Source organism: Coenobita brevimanus, chromosome 87, assembly GCF_032717465.1.
Source record: "Coenobita brevimanus isolate Jiangsu-jjx chromosome 87, ASM3271746v2, whole genome shotgun sequence".
NCBI classification, from domain to species: Eukaryota; Metazoa; Arthropoda; class Malacostraca; order Decapoda; family Coenobitidae; genus Coenobita; species Coenobita brevimanus.
This window is the reverse complement of record NC_137040.1, coordinates 12,163,755-12,182,996: the sequence shown is the minus strand read 5'-3', so window position 1 is coordinate 12,182,996 and position 19,242 is coordinate 12,163,755. Positions and strand designations below refer to the sequence as shown.

Genomic DNA, 19,242 nt, shown 5'->3' with positions numbered 1-19,242 from the left:
AGCTGACAATTAATTTTCTATGGTTGCATTTTTTCTTTTTAATCCCTTCACTGTAATGACGTGTTGCAACGAAGTGGCGAAGGTTGTATCTCTGTACAGCTCGAAAAACCTGAAGTTGATATCATCTGAAGGTAGCAAGAATAATAAAAGAATGCGTCATGTGAGTGAAGTCGTTATTACCCTTCCTTAATACAGGAGTTAGTGTTGGAGAGGGACGGCTTCACGTAGTCGCACCAATAAAACCGAAAGCGGAAATTCCCGATTATACAAACGTCCCTCAGCTCACTCCCTATCGCGTAAAAGAAGGGTGGACTGCAGGAGGACAACTTCGGCCTTCAGTCCAACAGCTTCACGTTTTAGATGAGTCTTTAGTGGAGTTATACATGTGTATTTTTCAGTCATGTGGTGCATTGTTATTCCCAGTTGTATGCTGAAACACTGAACTAAAGGTTTATATAGATAGATAGATAGATAGATAAATATTCATTTATTTTTTTATATTACTCCCGCTAAAACTCTTGGAGTTTTTTTTTTTTTTTTTTTTTACTGGTCCATGTGTCTTGTTCAGCCTAAGTTTTTGGATCGCAACCAGTACATCTCTATCACTGATCATAATGCCACTAATAATGCTACTTCTTTTAAATGTACTCCTTACGAGTATGAAGGAGATGAACGTGTATTTACTACTGCAAACACGAATGCAATGAAAACTCCAAGATTTTCTGATATCTCGGTTTCATGATTATTATGCTCTGCATTTGCCAAAACTAGTGGACGTATTGATAATGTGTTTTTGAAGGTAAGAGCATGAACAAGCAGTCCTAAACACAGCTCACGTCCAAGGAAGTTTATGAATCCAGCACCTGTGGTTTTGCGAGCCTATTATGCGACCATATATACCTGGTTCTCCCTCTACGCTGCACAGTTATTGAATTGAATCGCCGCCAGACTCAGCATTCCCGGGCAGCAGGAGGGGGAAATAACGTCGCCGTGGTTTACGTTATTGTTATTATTACCACTATTTTCTGCGGGGGGAAATGGAGGCTCGACGGGGGATGAAGGGTGGGGGTGAGGGGAATGGGGATGGAGAGGGGGAAGGGGGTAAGAGGGAGGGGGCTGAAGGGGAGAGAGTAGTGGCTGGAAAGGGAGAGGGGAGGAGGTCGAGGAGTGGGACTTAAAATTCTGGCGCGCTTGTCATTGGTTACGAGGTTGTGTATGGGAGAGAGAGAGAGAGAGAGAGAGATAGAGAGAGAGAGATAGAGAGGAGGAAAAGGATGAGGTAATGAATGAACTGAGAAGGAAATGGAAGAGTTGAGGAGTAAAAAGATGAGGTAATGGAGGAGAAGAGAAGGAACTCAATTAAGGGGAGAGGAGGAATGGAGGAAAAGTAGATTAATGGTTGGTGGGGCGGGAGAGAAGTGAGAGGGAGGTGTGAAGTAGACAGGAAGGTAAAAAAATAAAAGTAAGAGGAGAGTGAAGGGTTAATGGTGGAAAGAAAATGTAGACGGAGAGAGAGAAGAAATAGGAAGAAGAGGGAAGTAGTGTAAGGGAAGGGCGAGGGGAAAGCAGAGAGAGAGAGAGAGAGAGAGAGAGAGAGAGAATGATTTTTGCTGTGTGTGACCTAGGGGTTACATACAGCAATTTCATTGCAAACAATATGGCTGTCACTAACACCCCTTCATTTTTGGATTCATACCAGTTTTCCTCTCTCTCTCTCTCTCTCTCTCTCTCTCTCTCTCTCTCTCTCTCTCTCTCTCTCACACACACACACACACACACACACACACACACACACACACACACACACACACACACACACACACTCATCTGAAGCAAAATTAAATTATAGATGACATTAAACCGCTCGAGGGCTACTGTTTTTTTATTTCTCTTTTCCAGATGACAAAAGACGAATAACCCTTGGGCGAGGACGGAACACGCCTAAGCTGAATCAAATCGTCAGGAGTCTGCAAGAATGTTGTGATCATCAGGTAGGAAAAATTAAGTATCGAAGTTAAGGTCTGTGTGTATCGTCATTAGAGGGTTGAAGACATCTTTGTAAATCTTAAAGTAACTAGAGATGACACTGGCTGAACAGAAAGCATAGTTTATCTGTAGGAAAGATTAATAGTCTGGCCATAGTCTTCTTTTCTTCATTACACTAACTTGACTAAAACTACAACAAATACCAATCCCGTAGCCCCCCTCCCTTTGTTAGTTCCACTGTGACTTGGCTGAAGTAATCAGTATTCTTCTAAAGCAATTCTTTAATTTGGACGCTTTCTTTTTGATAAGTTGCCCTCCAGTTTGGAATTATTGAAAGTTATTTAGCTTAATATACTTAATTTACTTTGATCTGTAACAAAATAATCTAAAGGTATCAATGATTTTTTGCCATCAGCTACAGATATTACAAAAATTTTAGTGGCAACTGTTTAAAAGTCGTGTATTCACATTGGCTAGATGCTAAAACAATAATATTTTTCACACTTAATTCTCAATAATAATAATAATAATAATAAATTAAAGAAGTTACTTCAATATACCGTATAGTACTGCCGCAAATAGCAAAATAAACAAAATCGAACAACTGGGAATCTAATCAAGTTATCCCTTAATGTTTTGCTAGTGGTGGTAACAGGTATCATAGAAAATGGTACACAAGTAATTAATAATAAATTACTTGTCCATAGGCTCTTTCTTGCATCTTATTACGATTGCTCATGTATTAGACTCACTGTTGATCATGCCAGGACAGTAGCGATCAGGCAAATATAATTTTGTTCAACCGAGAGACATGATGTCAGTGTGGGAAAGAACCAGAGAATTTCTTTTCGTATTTGTACAGCACTGTACTTCCTGACTTTTGCAACGCTTATTATTTTTTACTCATGCCTTCATTTTTTTTTTGCTCATCTACTCATCCGCTGATCTAATTTTAGTCATGAATGATACAGCTCAAACTATTAAAAAAATGATGGAAGCTGTTATACCAATATGGCAACAGTGTTTAGACGGTCGCCGCTCAGACGGGAAGTGTTGTCGTTGCTGTGTTTATTTTTGTGTGTTGCGATTTTCAGAAGTTTTTGAGGAACTGAGTGTCACCCAAAGGGCTCTTCAGTATCCCGTGCTTTTCATATGGTAAGTGCAGACCTTGGGGGCAATTACTTTTTTCGTAAATTAATAGAAACCATCTTTCATGAAAGCAGTTGTAGATCATACCAGGCTTTTAAAATCCATTCGTTGCCTTTAACTCTCATTCATAGCTATTTAACGGCACTCATCCCCCAACCGTATTTGAATGCCTTTAACTCTCATTCATAGCTACAGTATCTAACGGCACTCATCCCCCGTCCTCTTTCTGTAACTTCAGTATGCTTGCATAGTTGTTACATGTGTTGTGTTGATGGTTGTTTTGATTTTCACCGATGCTATGCTACGGTAGCCGCCCAATACCCAAGGTAGGCTTGTTTACATCTGACGGAACTGGGCTCCTCCCACAGCTTGAATACCAAGTCGTGGTTGCATGAAGTTCAGTGAACCTTGGTTATGGGGCAGTAGTGGTCTTCTTGATTACTAATCAGGTCAGCCCCCCATCTGGCTACTCATAGGTATTAGCTGAACCGAAAAGGGGATCTTCGTCAGGCGAAAACAAGTCGACTAGGCTGTAACTTTCAATTTACTCTCATTTAGGATAATACTTAGCAGAAGCCACAACGTTGCCATGTTTATGCCATATTATTTATATCATCGTTACCAAGCCTTTATCATTAATTTCGTGTTATCACACCTAAACCTATTTTCATTATTGCTAGCCTAGTGAGTGGATAATGTAATCGCCTGCATCTTTATGTCTGGGTGTTCCCCAAATATCTCAAAATCAAGTGGGAAAATTGTAACCAAAGTTTGTGGACTGTATCACGGGATATATGTCTTCTTTGTTAATTTTGGCATGTGTAATGACATCCTCCTATTGCCAGAGGATTTTGCAAGACAACAGAATGAACTTATTCTTTTAGCCTAACATTTTTCGCCTTCTCTGTCATACCCTCAATGTAGGAAATGGCTATTTATAGGGTAACTATTAGAAATTCTTCAGTGGCATGATTTACTCAATGACCTTCACCAACATAATACCCCTGACTTCAGGCGTCTGAATGCTAATGTGATATCTAACTTAGCAGGATTAAACAGCGAAATCATAGGACTTTTTTTTTTTTTTTTTTTTTTGGCGAAGCTCCGGTGATATGCCTCTGACTGCCAGAGGATTAGGCCTACTGATTAGTTTTTTAGTGATGGCGGGCGACACGCATACGTGGGCGAATGCTTTGACTTTCATTTATAGTTGTGTTGATAAGCATTTTATTATTTACTTAAGCATTGTTATGTTTATAATCCCATATTCCTGTCTGCTATGATTATTATATTATGCTCGACCATAATTAGACTCAGATTTTTATCCTTTTGGAGCTCTTCTTCAACGAAGTTCCGTGAAAGATAAAGACCGTATCACGGCTCTGCATCCGCCCCACAGCGCCTTTTCGTGACTAGTCAATTCAAATGTTAATCAGCTGCTACACCTCAGCATTAAAGATGGAGGGATTGCAATGGTCCTCTTTGATAAAGGTAGTGGAAATTGATATCATAAGTTGACATAAATAAAATTCTTTTGGGTTTTCAGATTATTAAGATCAGAATTCTCATTAAAAATATGGGCGCTTTCAAAGTTTAATCCAAATATAGTTAAGGTCGGAGTATAGATAATTGTTTCTCTGTTAATAACCTTTCACCTTACGTTAATAATCTGGATATTCATCTAAATCAAGCTCACCCCTTACCGAATTTTCTGGATATGGGCCTGAATACTGGACGAAAGCAATAAATTAATACAATTATATGATGCTAGTCACGAAGAGGAGGCATAGTCGTGGTATTGTCTTTTTCTGCCACTGAGCTACGTGAAATAATATGCAAAAGGACGAACATCAGGGCCAGGTTGTTTGTGAAGGATCCAGCTGGAGCAACATAATTCTAGAGGAGTATGGGAGCTTTCATCCTAATTATTAGACGGTGAGCGGCCACCATTACGCGGAATAAAACCATCTGGCGGGAAGATGAATAGTACAGGAAAGACTTATGACGTCATCGGAGGATTTATTTAGATGGAGGAAGCACCCGATCCAAAAAAGGTAGTTGGTACTGACTGTTGTAAAGCTGATTAGTACTGACTGGTGGGAAAAAAGTGTTAAATTAATCCCGGCTACTAAATGAAGTACAATATGATGATGAAAATTTAACATATACGGATTGTTGAAAGGGCTAATTTGATACCCACTGCCGAAATAAAACTTGGATTAGTAATGCTTACGGTACCGAGGAAAAAGTTAAATTGATACTAACTGTAGGGGAACTTAATTAATAGTGCGAAGAAAATGGTTGTTTATTACAGACTGTTGTAAAATTCTGTGAGAAATGTGAGAAAGACGGAGGGCCAGACAATTTGAAGATTAGACGGGATGTTCTGGGGCTGGGGAGACATCATTCCACCTCCTCCTGGACAGTTTTTTCTGCATATGATACGTTAGCCCTCTCATGGTCGCCACAGCTCTAGTATTGGATTCCAGGGATAATTTTAATCAGCAGAGAGTAGGCCTAAGTGATATCAGCATGAGTATTAATGATGCTACTATTAATCTTCTAATGGTCGGAACAACTCTAGTATTTTATTCCCATTAATGCTAATTGGTGTTATTCAGCTGAGTGCGTCATAGGAGCCTAGCCTAAGTGTAATATATACTTACTGGTGAAAAAGTTAAATTAATACGGAGTGCTGAAAGAGTGAATTACTATGGTTGGAAAAATGGTAACGTATTACCGATTGTCGGGAAAAATCTATGAGAAATGTGAAGGAAAACACAGAGCCAACGAGAGTGAAGATTAGAAGCAGTATTTTCGTTCTCTTACCTCTCTCTTACCAGCTTACTGGTATATCTTCATATGGCACGTTAAGCATTCCTTTGTGATGACGTGCTTATTTATATGTTTGTAATTTCAAGACGGTATTATTACCTAAGAAGACTTTTCGAAATTTGAGTCTGAAATGTGTCCTGGATTACATACAGCCCAACCCCTCAAAAGCCCCTTCAATACGAGTGGTGAACCGGATGTTGTTGTCTAGCAGTAGTAAAAACTGAATATAATTCACATCATCGGCCTGAGGGAGTTAATAGAGAATATTGAAAAGTGGATTAATAAAAACTACTGAAAATTTTAAAATTAAAATTGACTGCTGAAAGCGAATTAATTCTGCTACAAAATAAAATGGTACGGTAGCTATACTCCGTTCACTTTAACGTAGTCCAAAACTGCCATCTCTCAGCCTTCAGTGCTGGAGTGTAACAATATATTAAAGCCAGAATATGGTGTTATTCACAAAGAAGTGCCATGGAAAGGTTGTAGAGTCACATTACTGTCTTTTTCTGCCTGGAGTTGTATGTAATAAGCAGTAAATGGACGAAAATCTGAGCCAGATTAAAGTAAATGATGTGCGGTTACCGGCTCCTGCAAAAACGTGAGGAACTTAAGGACACAGAATCAGTCAGTTAATGATCAGATGCAGGGTTCTTGTGTCATCACAAAGCTCCATAGCACCATTTTTCTTGATTTGTGTATCATATGCCTCGTTAATAATCTCTCATGTGCTATTTCTGCCATACAAGTCCACATTAATTTCTCTAGTATTATTATATTTTACCTTAACCTTGCTAGCACTGGATGATTTTTTCAGTGTTGGAGATGCATAGGCAGTGCAGGAGTTAGGAACACTTTCCCTCAACTGTTCAGCAGAAGGGCGTCTTTAAGCATTTATTCCGAAATAGTCCGATTGTCTCATCATTTTCCCTGTGTATTCTTTTCAGTGACATTATTGATATGCATGATAAAACTCAGTTAGTTGAAGTAATTTTTGAAAGCTTTCAAAAAGTCAGGAAATTTTCTAGGTTGGGTGTCAGTAGAGAAGCATAGTTTTTGAGAATAACAGGAGGGTACCCCATCAGGTTCGCACCTTTTGTGAGAACTGAGGCCAGTGAGGACAGAAAATACATCCTTTGAAGAAATTTTAATGACAGACATGAGGAAATCATATAGGAAGGAGATCGAGGGATAGCACCGGAGTTTTCCAAAGAGGAATAAGAGGGAAAAGTCTGAATAGCTACAGAACCATCAAAACAGAAAAGAGGAGGGAAGGAGGATGACATAAAGTTATTTGAAAGGTTTTTGGCAAGATGCTAGAAGGAATTAGGAGTTGAGTTGGAGAATTCAGAACATTTAGAGGGAATGAAATTATTTTTAACAAGACTAAGAACGGACTTTGCACGATTGTGGGCAGAGACATGTAAAGAACGAGATTCAGAGGTAAGGTGGCACTGGTACCTTTTGTAAACAAAGCCCTTCTTGTGGACAGCATTAGAACAAGCAAAAAACTTGATTAAAGCATTTTTTTTTTTTTTTTTTTTTTTTGCATTAATCAGAGGGTAAGAGGAATGAATGTTTCCCTAACTAAGAGGACGCCCTATGTAATGAACAAAGTACATGTAGATGTTCCTCAGCCATGGAAGCAATAACTATTCGAAGGAAAATCAAAGCAGGACTGCCTGAGAGCCTTCCAATATGCAGCACCAAAATGCCACAGATACCACTTCTTGTGAGTGCCTACAGGCCTCACTGAAGTGACAGGACAGGTTACTGAGATAAGGTTGTGATCAGAGGAGCCCAGTGGAGGGAAAAAGGTGACAGAGTAAGGAGGTTTAGTTGTAAAAAAAAAAAATCAAGTGTGTTGGTACTGTCTCGAAGGGTGATCAATAACTTGCATACAGAACGTAAAGTACGAGCTCTGATGAACGGAACTGAGGCAGACTGGATGAAATTTTCAAGTGAAGTAACAGAAGGCTCAGGCTGGGTTCACATTCTCTAACTGCGATATACAGTATTAATTATACTGACAGAAGTTTATATTGAAAACTATCCAAAATAATTGATCATACAAAAATCACCGTAAGAGAGGTCACACGTTTATAAGAACAGATAATTCAGAGAGGTCGTAATCAACTTCGTTTTGGTTGAATCATGACAGAAGGATTTTAATACTGACAGCTGCAGAGTCCTGTGTATTGTAAGTAAAATGAAAAGCTGATTACAGTATGAGTAATGCTCAGCTCAAGAATTTCAACGGAGAGAAAGATTTAGGAATAATCTTCAAAACATAAATCGTCAACATTGCACAGTAGTAGTTACGAAAGCTCACAAATTAGTTGGAATCATAGGCAGAGCATTTAAGTTCAAATAATATATATCCCTCACTTGGACAGTTCCTAAGTATGCCCACATCTGGAGTATTGTATTCGGTTTTGGTCGCCGTATTACAAACAAGATATGGAAAAATAAGAGGAAGAGCAGAGCAACGAATAATGTAAATGGTTCCCAAATTGAAGAAGAAATCGTCTGAACAATGTTTAGAAGAGCTAAATCAGTTTAACTAGTTAAAGCGCAGACAATGAAGGGATCTTGATTTAAGTTCTGTATATATATTTTTCAGAGAACTTGATTTTATGATAGTTAATGAGTACTTCACAGTGGACTGGTCGAATTACACATGAGGTCGTGGTTATAACATTACTGGCAAACCCTTCCTTCAAAACAATGCCTATCTAATAGAGCTGTAGACATATGGAATAATTGCCCAGGAATATAGTACACGGGGGTTGCTGAGGAAGGGGTTAAGAGGTGACTGGGAGCCTTCTAAGATCACGAGAATGCGGCTTTGGGTGAGACTGAATGGCGATAACCTTAAGGTACTTTCCTCACTCCCCACACCACTCTTAACTTTAAAATATACGCACTCGAAAAAAATTGTATATATATTTTTAAAAATCCATTGAGAGTTGGGTGGTCTTCACAAAAAGTCCTTAAACTTGGAGGGGGCGCTTAAGAGAATATATGGGGAGGGGGGGAGGCAGGAGGAGTAGGGGAGGAAGGACAGGGAGAGGAGTAGACAGAACACAAAGGAGAGAGAGAGAGGAAAGAGACAGGGACAATGGAGCAGGATGAGAGGAGATAAGAGAGAGAAAAAGAACAGGGAGTAAGGAAAAGAGGGACAGTGGGAGAGGGAGTAGCTTGAGCAGAGGAAGAGAAAAAGGGAAAAGGGAACAGGAGGGGATAGGGAGAGGGAAGAAGGAGGAAAAAGTGGGAGATGAGGAAGGAGGGGGAAAGGGAGGAGACGAGAAAAGAAGGAAAATGAGGAGAGAGGAAAGACAGTAGCATAGAGAAGGGAAAGAAGAAGGAAGTGAGAAGGGAGAAAGTGAAGAAGAGGAAGGAAAGGGAGAGGGAGGAAGGACAGGGAAAGAGAGGAGGAAAGAAGGGGGAAAGAGGAGTAACAGGGAGGAAAGGAAGAAAGAGGGGGAAACAAGAGTAAGGGAGAAGGGAGGAAGAGAGAAGAGTAACTGGGAGAAGAGGAAGAGGAAGAAACAGAAGCGTCACAGTGTATTAACCGACCCACTTCACGGCTGGAGAGAGGGGGGGAGGGGGGTACGGCGAGGCGAGGGGGGAGGCAGGGAAGTGAGGGAGGGGAATGGGGGGAGGAACTAAAGAGACTGGTAAAGAGGGGGAGCAACTGAAGAGGATGATTAAGAAGGGGAGAGAGGAAAAAGAGAGGGTGATAGAAAAGAGGGGAAAATTAGAGAGGACGGGGGAGAAATTAAGAGGAGAGTCTCGAGGGGAGGAGGAAGGGCTAAAGAGGGGATGGGAAGGAAGAGGAAAGAAGGGAGGGAAAGAGATGGGAAGCAGCAGTTGAAAGAAGACAGTGGTGGCTAGAAGGGAAGAAATTTAAGTAAGGGGAGAGGGAGGGCAAATGAGGCAGAGAGAGAGAGTGAGAGGGGGGGAGGGGTGACTGTAAGAAGCGTGAGAGGGAGGGAGATGGTAAGAAGGGGGAGGAGGAGGAAGGGAGGGAAGAAGAGGCGAGATGGTAATAAAGAAGAGAGAAACGGAAAGAAATAAGGAGAGAGATAAGGGAGAGAAGGAAAGGAGAGATTGTAAGAAATGGGAGAGAGGGAGAGAGAGAGAGAGAGAGAGAGAGAGAGAGAGAGGAAACGATTATGAGTAAAGCTGGTAGGAAACGGAGACGAGAAAAGAAAGAAAAAATGGACAGTGAAGGAAAGATGTTACGGAAGGAAAAAGAGGGAAAACAAGATGGGGGAGGGGAAGGGAAGAAGAGGGAAAAAGGGAGGGAAGAAAAGGAAAAGATGTCAGTACTAAATGGGTGAAAAAAAAAAAAAAAAAGTTTGAGATGGCTGGGAGACAGGCCAAGAGGGTGGAGTGGTTGGAAGAAGGAGAGGAAGACTTAGGGCCGCATTCTGAGTGGCGTGGGAGGCCTCGATTCACCTTTTCCTGACCGATTTCTTGTACATTTCTCAGTATTATATTTTATGCTAGTTACTTATTTCTGATTAGACATAGGTTGCCTCAGTATTGTACAAGATAAAATGAATGTAATACAGAGAATAATTCGCAAGGGCATTGGCTTTGCGAACTTTCCTATGACACCTAGACTATGACTCTACAAAGTGGAGAGAGAGAGAGAGAGAGAGAGAGAGAGAGAGAGAGAATAGTTAAAAATGAGGAAAAGATATATATATATATATATATATATATATATATATATATATATATATATATATATACAGTATATTAGTACAGAGGTCAATGACGAGGACTGAAGTGCCAGGAGAGTCGCTTGCAAAGACCACCCCTCAAAGGAAGCGGCGTCCGGCAACAGATGTATTAGTTGATTGATGGATTGATTGAATGATAAGCAGATGGAAACCCCTGACAGGATGCGGCGTCCGGCAAGATACATTAATTGACTGATGGGCAGAGCGACTGAGTGATTGGTAAATACAGTAGATGGAGACTAACGGACGCGAAGTGGAACAGTGATTGGTATAAAGGCGGTACAGATTAGGAGAGAGGAGAGCGAGAAGGAAGAGAGGAGGAGAAAAGGGGGAAGGGAGAAAGAGTAGAGAATGGAGAGAGAGAGAGGGGCCATGAAAGAAAGTAGGAAGGAAGAGAGAAAAAGGGGGAATGGAAGAAAGGCAGAAGGAAAAGAGTGGGGGGATGGAAGAAAGAAGGAAAAGAATGGGAGGATGGAAGAAAGAAGGAAAAGTGAGAGAAAAGGGGGGATGGAAGAAAGGCGGAAGGGAGAGCAGGGATGGAAGAAAGAGGGAAGGGAGAGAGTTGGGTAAGGGAGAAGGGAGATAGAAGAAAGAGGGAAGGGAGAGAGCGGAGGACGGGAGAGGAGAGACAGGTTTTAGAACGGAAGGAATGAGTAAATGAAAAAAGAGAAACTAACCAAACCAAAGAGAGAGAGAGAGAGAGAAGGGGGAAGACCCATGTAGGGGATGAAGGAAGAGGAGAAAGCAGAAGTTAGGGAAGAAAAGGAGTGAGGGAGAGAAATACGAGTTAGGACGATAAAAAAGAAGGGAAAGAGAAAGAGCAAGAGAGAGGAAAACACAAAAAGAGAAAATAGAGGGAGAGAGAGAAGAAAAAAGTTTAACTGGGGAATAAAAAAATTAGAGAAAGTAGCAATTGAAGTAAAAAGGCGTACAAAGGAATGTAAACAGCAGCAGCTCTATTGGTCCTTGTGAGGCTGATTGTTGTAGGGAAGATTATGACTATCGTACTGCAATAATTCTGTGTGGTAAAGACAAGGATAGTAGAACAGGAAGGTGAAATGAGAGAGGAAAGAAAGGAAAGGAGGAAGGGGAGGGCAGAAGAGGAAGCAGTGAGAAACGGGAGAAAACAGAGAAGAGGAAATGCAAGGAAGGGGGAAGGGGGAGAAATGAAACAGAAAAGAAGAGAGAGAGAGAGAGAGAGAATACGTGATGACGCAACAGGAAGAGGAAGAGGAAGAGAGAAGGCGGGGGGTGATTCACGGGTGGAGAGAGAGAGAGAGAGAGAGAGAGAGAGAGCAGTATTACTGAGGGGAGCAGGGATTTGTCTGGACTAAGAAAGGGGAGAGGGACGGGGAGGAAGAAATTGGAGAGAGAAGGAAGCGTAAGTGAAGAAAGGAGGATGTGAGAAAAAGAAAGAGAGGAGAGGGAGACGGAGGAGGAGACAAGAGAAAGTGAACCAGGAGACAGTAGGAAAAATATGAAAGAGTAGATAAGAGACGACGTACAGGAATAGAGAGAGGTAGAGAGAAGATGTGAGAGAAAGGGAAAAAGGGGAAAGGAGAGAAAGAGACAAGATGGAATAAGTAAGAGAATGTGAGGAAAGGGAAAGGAGGAAGAGTAAAAAAAGGAAGTTAAAGATGGAGATATGCAAGAAAGAAGAGGGGAAGACAGAAGAGGAGAAGGTGCAGGCAAAGAAGAGATGTAAGGAACGAAGACTGAAAACTGAAAAAAAAATATGTATGGGAACGGAAACAATAAATTAAAGAGGAAGTGAGAGAAAAAAAATAACATAAACGGGGAGAGAAAAACATTACATTGATGATAGAATGGATAATAGATTACAGAGAGAGAGAGAGAGAGTCTGGGTAATAGAATATGAGAAGAGGGTGTAAGAGAGATGGGGAATGAATAATGAATATAAGGAAGTCCATTTTTCCTACCTTCCCCCCTTCTCTCTCTCTCTCTCTCTCTCTCTCTCTCTCTCTCTCTCTCTCTCTCTCTCTCTCTCTATATATATATATATATATATATATATATATATTTATATATTTATGTGTATCTGTCTATCAGTCTATCTGTCTGTCTATCTATCTAGGCCTATATATACTCCTATGCACCAATTTATCTTTCTGTTTATGTCTGTCGAACTATCTGTATCTATCTATATCTGTCTCTGTTGTTTGTATGTGTCTCCTGTCTGTCTGTCTGGCTACTAGTCTGTCAATATGTCTGTCTATTTCCTTGTATATCTGTATCTCAGTCCTTTAGTAAGAACACCCCCTCTCGGGTGTAGCAGTGTTGTAATGACGCAGCAGACACAGCCAAGGCGATGTGAGCACATTTATTCTTTTTCACGGGCACTCATTCACTTTTTCATCACGGGGACGCGTTCAGTTATTCTTCACGGGGACTCATTCACATATTCATCACGGGGGTTCATTCACCTATTCTTCTCTCCGTTCCTTCTTTACCCCTGCGCAATTGTTGACTCTATACAGGGGTTTGATCCGCCCCTGTTTAGAGTACAACTCTAATGTGTGGGGAGGCTCTCCACATCAGCTCTTCTCAATAGGGTGGAGTCAAAGGCTTTTCGTCTCATTAACTCTCCTCCTCTTACTGACTTCCTTCAACCTCTGTCTCTTCTTCGCACTGTAGCATCTTTATCTCTTTTCTATCCCTACTTCAATGGTCACTGCTCCTCTGAACTGTCTGAATGCATTCCTCCACCTCTACGACGGGCGCGTAGCACCCGTCTAGCAGCAAACTCTCATCCCTTTTCTGTCCAACTTTCTAATGCAAGAGCTAACTGTTACTCCCAGTCCTTCATTTATGCAACAGGTCAACTCTGGAACTGTCTTCCTATGTCTGTGTTTCCTGCTTCCTATGATCTCCAGTCTTTCAAACGTCCAGGCATCTCGAAATGATCGGATCTTGAATTTGGCTCTCTCTTGTAGCCTATTTTGTTTTTCTCTTGGAAGGAACAATAATTGCGGGCTCGTGGCCTTTGGTTCCTTCTTCTTCGCATAAAAAAAAACTCATTCACTTATTCATCACGGGGACTCATTCACCTATTCTTCACGGGACCTCATTCATTTATTCATCACGGAGACACATTCATTTATTTTTCAAGGGGATTCATTCACTTATTCTTCACCAGCACTCATTCACTTATTCTTCATTGGCACTCATTCACTTATTCTTCACGGGGACTCATTCACTTATTCTTCACAGGCACTCATTCACTTATTCATCATTGGGACTAATTCACCCATTCACCCTGGGGACCTCGTTTTCGTTACAGTCCCGCCATCTCCCCACAATTTTATTCAGCACTTGGTAAACTTTTCCAGATGGATGGGATTGGATGTAGTCTTCATTAATCCCATCAGTATAAGAGGTGTGCCCTTAGGTGAATAAAATCGTGTGGGCGTTAGCACGACTAAACCAATAAAGTATGACTCTGACTGAAAGGATTAACAAATTCCCCCAAAACATGGTATTTCAGGACTTGACGTACTAACCTCAAGGGATGATTCTGGAGGCTATTCCAAGGCATAGGCCTAGTGTTCTAAGAGTACTTGTCGGATTCGCAACGGTTATGAGTTAACGGTAGTGGTATTAAATGTAACTGATGTTAATGGGAGAGTTTTTCATTTTCTACCCCTATGTTGTCAGTTTTACACACTCCGTTACTATGCTTTTTAGTCTGACGGTTCGTAGAATTTACTTTTTATATATTATTTATGCTGTTTTCTGTAAAATTAAGATATAAAGATTAGCAACATGGACAGGAATTTTAAAACTTCTCCCATTTCCAGCATTCTGATTTAAGTTCCCTTTGCTGTGTAGCCGTTGCAAATCCTTTAAATGTTCATGACATATTTATCATAGAATGAACACAGGAATCACTCGAAATTAGTATATATGTGAAATCCCTGGACACATTGTATATGCAAAGATATTACCTTACTACCTGATAACGATTAGGAAGGCCACAGGTCGAGCATGCTGTGTAGTTTTGGGCCCTTCCTTGGAATAAAGAGATGTGTCGAAGAAGAGCACAGAAGAGCAACAAAGATGGACCCGTCCTTGGCATTAAGATATGTGTGGAAGAAGAGCATAGAAGAGCACCAAAGATGATTCCTTCGCTCCGAAACATACTAAATAAAGAAAAATTCTGGCTTGTGTATTGTTTCTATGTAATCGTGTACCTCTCTGGTCTGTGCGCCTGTGTAACCATGTACTATATCTTTATATAACTCTTCACTCCCTTCCTCATGTCCTTTTTTGCCCTCCCCATTCTCTTTTTTTCCTGTATGTGCTGTACAGTATGCAAAATATGTATATTCTTCCCTGTCCGTGTACCCTCCCCACTCTCTTTTCCTTCTCTTTCTTTCTCTCCCTGTCTCCTTACCCCCCCCCCCGTCATTTCTCTCTTCGTCCCTCCTCTCTAGTGTTATCCTCCCATCTCACTCAGTGTGAGTGGGAAGCTAATGTCGCTTTCCTTCCCTCCCTTTCTCTCTCCCCCCCTACTCCTCCTCCTCTCCCTTCCTCCAACCCCCTCTCTCTCTGTCTGTGCACTCCCTTTCTCCACCCTTTCCTCCCCCCCTCCTACTCTCATCCTCTCTCTTCCTTCCTCCACCCTTCTCCCTTCCTACTTCCCCCCCTTGTCCTTTTTACTCTCCCTCTCTCCAACCTTTCCTCCCCCCCACCTCCTGACATCCTCTCACTCCCTTCCCCCATCCTTCTTCCTTCCTACTCCCCCCCCCCTTTCCGTCTGTACTCTCCCCTCCTCCCCCTTACTCACCTTTATTGCTTGCCAGTACAAAAATAGGAAAAATACTTTAATATTCACACAGTGAATCCTGGAATAAACTGCTAGAAACAGCTGGTAGCGCTAAACCTGTTAGTTCATTTGCAAATTGAGTAGATAGCCTATCTATTTCGACACTACGGGGCTAGTCTCTCTCTCTCTCTCTCTCTCTCTCTCTCTCTGTATATATATATATTCCAGGTAGGCTGTTAGGTAACAGTTATATACCGGTAGTAACTGTATTTTGTATGATCTTTCTTTAACTATAAATTGCAGTAGGATAATTCACAGTATTTCCTCTTTCGTCTGTACTTTCTCATGCTCGTTCGTTTTTACTTTCCTCTGCCGCTTATTATACCTGGGGAATGTGGGGCTAGGAGGTCCTCTTTTTATTCATTTCTCACATACAGTATGTATATTTAATGCATGTCTCACACCTGCATGTATGAGTGAAATCCCTGGCGTATTTAGCTTTACCCCCCAGCAAACACTCTCATTATAGGCCCTGATGTCTTAGCTTTCTATGTGTTCCCAGTCCTTCCTCCCTTCCTGCCTCTCTCTTCCTTCCCTCCACTCCTCCCTCCCTCCATCCATCTCTACCCATACATCTTCTCTCCCTCCTTCCCTCCCTTCCTCATAAATTCCTTCAGTCTCCCTCTCCTCCCTCCCTCTTTCTGTCCTTTGAAATCCCCCTCCGTTCCTTCATATCTCTCCATTCATTCCTCCTTTCTCGATCTCTCGTTTCTTGTATATTCAGTTCTTCCTCGTCTCTCTCTCTCTCTCTCTCTCTCTCTCTCTCTCTCTGAAATGAATTCATTCGTTCATCTCCTCCTTCTCCCCCTCCTATTGTCCTCTTCCTTTATATCTTCTTCCATTTACTCTCTTCCATTTCTCCCTCCCTTCCTTCATCCTTTGTCTCGCTATTTCCCTCCTTCTTAAATTCTCTCACTCTCTTCTTCCGCTTCATCTTTCTCCCTTTTTTTCCCTTTAAATCTTTTCCCATTCCCTCTCTTTTTTTTTTCTCTCTATTCACTTCCCTTTCTTACTCCCTGTCTTTCTATCTCCCTTCTTTTCTCTTTCCCTTCCTTTCTCTCTCCTTTCCCTTCTTTCTCCCAGCCTATCTCTCTCCCATCATTTCTCTCTCCCTTCCTTCCTCTGTCCTCTTCAGTCTCGTGCACTCCCTCGCTCCCTTCCTCCCTCATAAACTCCAGTCCCTCTCTTTTCCTCTTCCTCCTTCCCTTTACATTTACACAGTTCCTCTTCTTCCTCCCTTCACTCCATCCTTCTTTCCCTCTCGCCCTCTCTCCGAACCCTCCTTCCCTCTTATATTCATTCACTCTCTCTTCCTCTTCCTCCTCTCCCTTTAAATCTGAACACTTCCTTCTTTCCTTCTCTCCTCTCATACATAATTTACCAACCCTTCTTCCCTCCCTCCCTCCCTCTGTCCCTCCCTGTCTCCCTCCCCTCCTTATAAATTCCTTCACTCCTTCTTCCTCTCCCTTTATATTCTTTCGTGCACTCCTTTCCCTCCTGTCTCACTCTTCTTCCTTTCCTCCGCCCCCCCCTCTCTCTCTCTCTCTCTGTCTCTTATTCCGTAATTCCTGTTTATCACCTGATTATCCTGTCCGCTCGCCTCTCTCTCTCACTTCTCTTGCTCTCATTCCTGCTCTCTCTCACTTCTCATTCTGACTCTCGACGGTCATATTTCGCTCACTTTCTCTCTCACACACAGGCTTCCTCACACTTTACACCAAATATATCTCACTCACATTAACTTTCATGCTCTCACACATTCATTCATCCCCCCCCCTCTCTCTCTCTCTCTCTCTCTCTGCTCATTCAATTTATTTTTTCTATCTAATTTTCATTTTCAGAGAGAGTTTCATTATCATATTTTTCGTGTATTTTCGTCTCTCTCTCTCTCTCTCTCTCTCTCTCTCTCCCTCTCTCTCTCCCTCCCTCCCTCCCTTCTTCTTCTTCCTCCTCCTCCTCCTCCTCCTCCTCCTCCTCCTCCTCCTCCTCCATCCCTCAAACTCCATTCTTCCTCCTCTGCTTCCTTCCCTTATCGTCCTTCTCTCCCGTGTCTCCTACTTCGTCCCTCCCTTACGCACAGTTCTTCCGTCTCTTTTCTCTCCACGTCCCTCCTTTCTCTTCTCCTCCCCTCCTCTCTCTCCACCCTCCCCAGCCTCCTCATTATCCCTCTCTACTTTATATTACTCCTAATTTCCATAATTCCCCACAGTATCCCTCACGCCCCCCTCCTCTCTCTCTCTCTCTCTCTCTCTCTCTCTCTCTCTCCCCTTTCCTCCCTCTTTCATTTCTTCCTCCCCCCTCTCTCCCTTCCTCTTTTTTTTCAATTTTATCACCGTTTTTTCCGCTTTTATCTCCTTTTCCCCCCTCACCCTTCCCCCCCACTCCTTTCACCTCCCACCTCCCTCTTCCTGCTTCTCATCCTTCCCTCCCCTCGGCCTCTCTCCTTCCACCTCTCTCTCTGTCTCTTTCTTCCTTCCACTTTTCCCATCCCTCTCAGTCTCTCCCCCTGCCCTCATCCATCTCTCTGCTCAATCCCTCCATCTTTTTACTCATCACTTTATCTCTTGTTGTCCATCACCTTTTTTTATGACTCGATGTTTTTTCCCTACATCCATATTTTTCCCTTTTTCACACCTTACATCACTCTTTCTCTTTCTTTATCTTTTCCTTTTCTTTGTTTTTCTTCTCCCATTAATTTTTTCTCTTCTTCACTTCCATTCCTTTTCATTTCCCTTCCCTCCTCACCTTTATCCTTGTTTTCTTTCTTTATTCTTGTATTTTCTGTATTTCGTCTCTAATCTCATCTCCTCGTCTTTGCAAAAGTACACATACACACAGAGTACACAGACTTATGGGCCAGAAGCGGTAACCTGGATGTAATAATGATATACAAACTTTTTTTAAAAGTAACATTAGTAAACTATTTCGATAAGGCAACAAAAGACTGTCCATCGCCCACCAAACTCTCCGATCAAGAGCTGTACACGTTAAAAAGAAAAAAAATGGTAGTAGTTTTTATTTTAACGATAGGACGCAGTAGTAAGATGGAAACTAGTACCAGAACAGTAATAATATATGAGGAAAGGAAAATCTAATTGGTATTATTATTTTACTCCACTCCATAAACCAATTCATTTATATTTGCTGTAGCCCACGTACCTCTCTCACCCTCCTGGATGCTCGAACTTCTACCTTCTAAAATATCTGTAATATCATTCATTCCACTTTCTACTTGGCATCCTCCCTCCCCTCAATCCCTCTGCTTCTGATCTACATATCCTAAACAATTTCTCATCACCCATTCCTTCCATACGGCCATACCACTTTAACACATCCTGTTCAGTCCTTTCTCTCATACTATGTCTACTTACCAGGACTTTTTTCTCTGTCAAAGCATCCCAACCCACATATATACATAAGTCATTTCAATTCCAGCACTTCACCTTTTTCCGCCACCTACCATTTAGTTTCCACGCCTCGGATCCATACAGCACAGTAGGGACCACCTGCCCTCATACATACCTAGTGTCGCATGAAAAAACACCTGGTAACTTCATCCACACGCATATCAGTAGCCCTAAAGCTTTCGCCCCATCTCACATCCTCTAGTTTCAGCTCACTTCTTCCAAATTGCCCCTGTTAATATTTACCCTCAAGTCATTATACAATTTT

At 41.8% G+C, this 19,242-nt stretch overlaps 1 protein-coding gene across 1 annotated transcript in view; it reads right to left on the bottom strand.

Annotated features, from left to right (window-relative positions):
• LOC145410978 (inactive tyrosine-protein kinase 7-like) overlaps positions 1-19,242 on the bottom strand; it is a 393,412-nt gene that overhangs the window by 307,109 nt on the left and 67,061 nt on the right. The gene's annotated exons all lie outside the window — the stretch shown is intronic.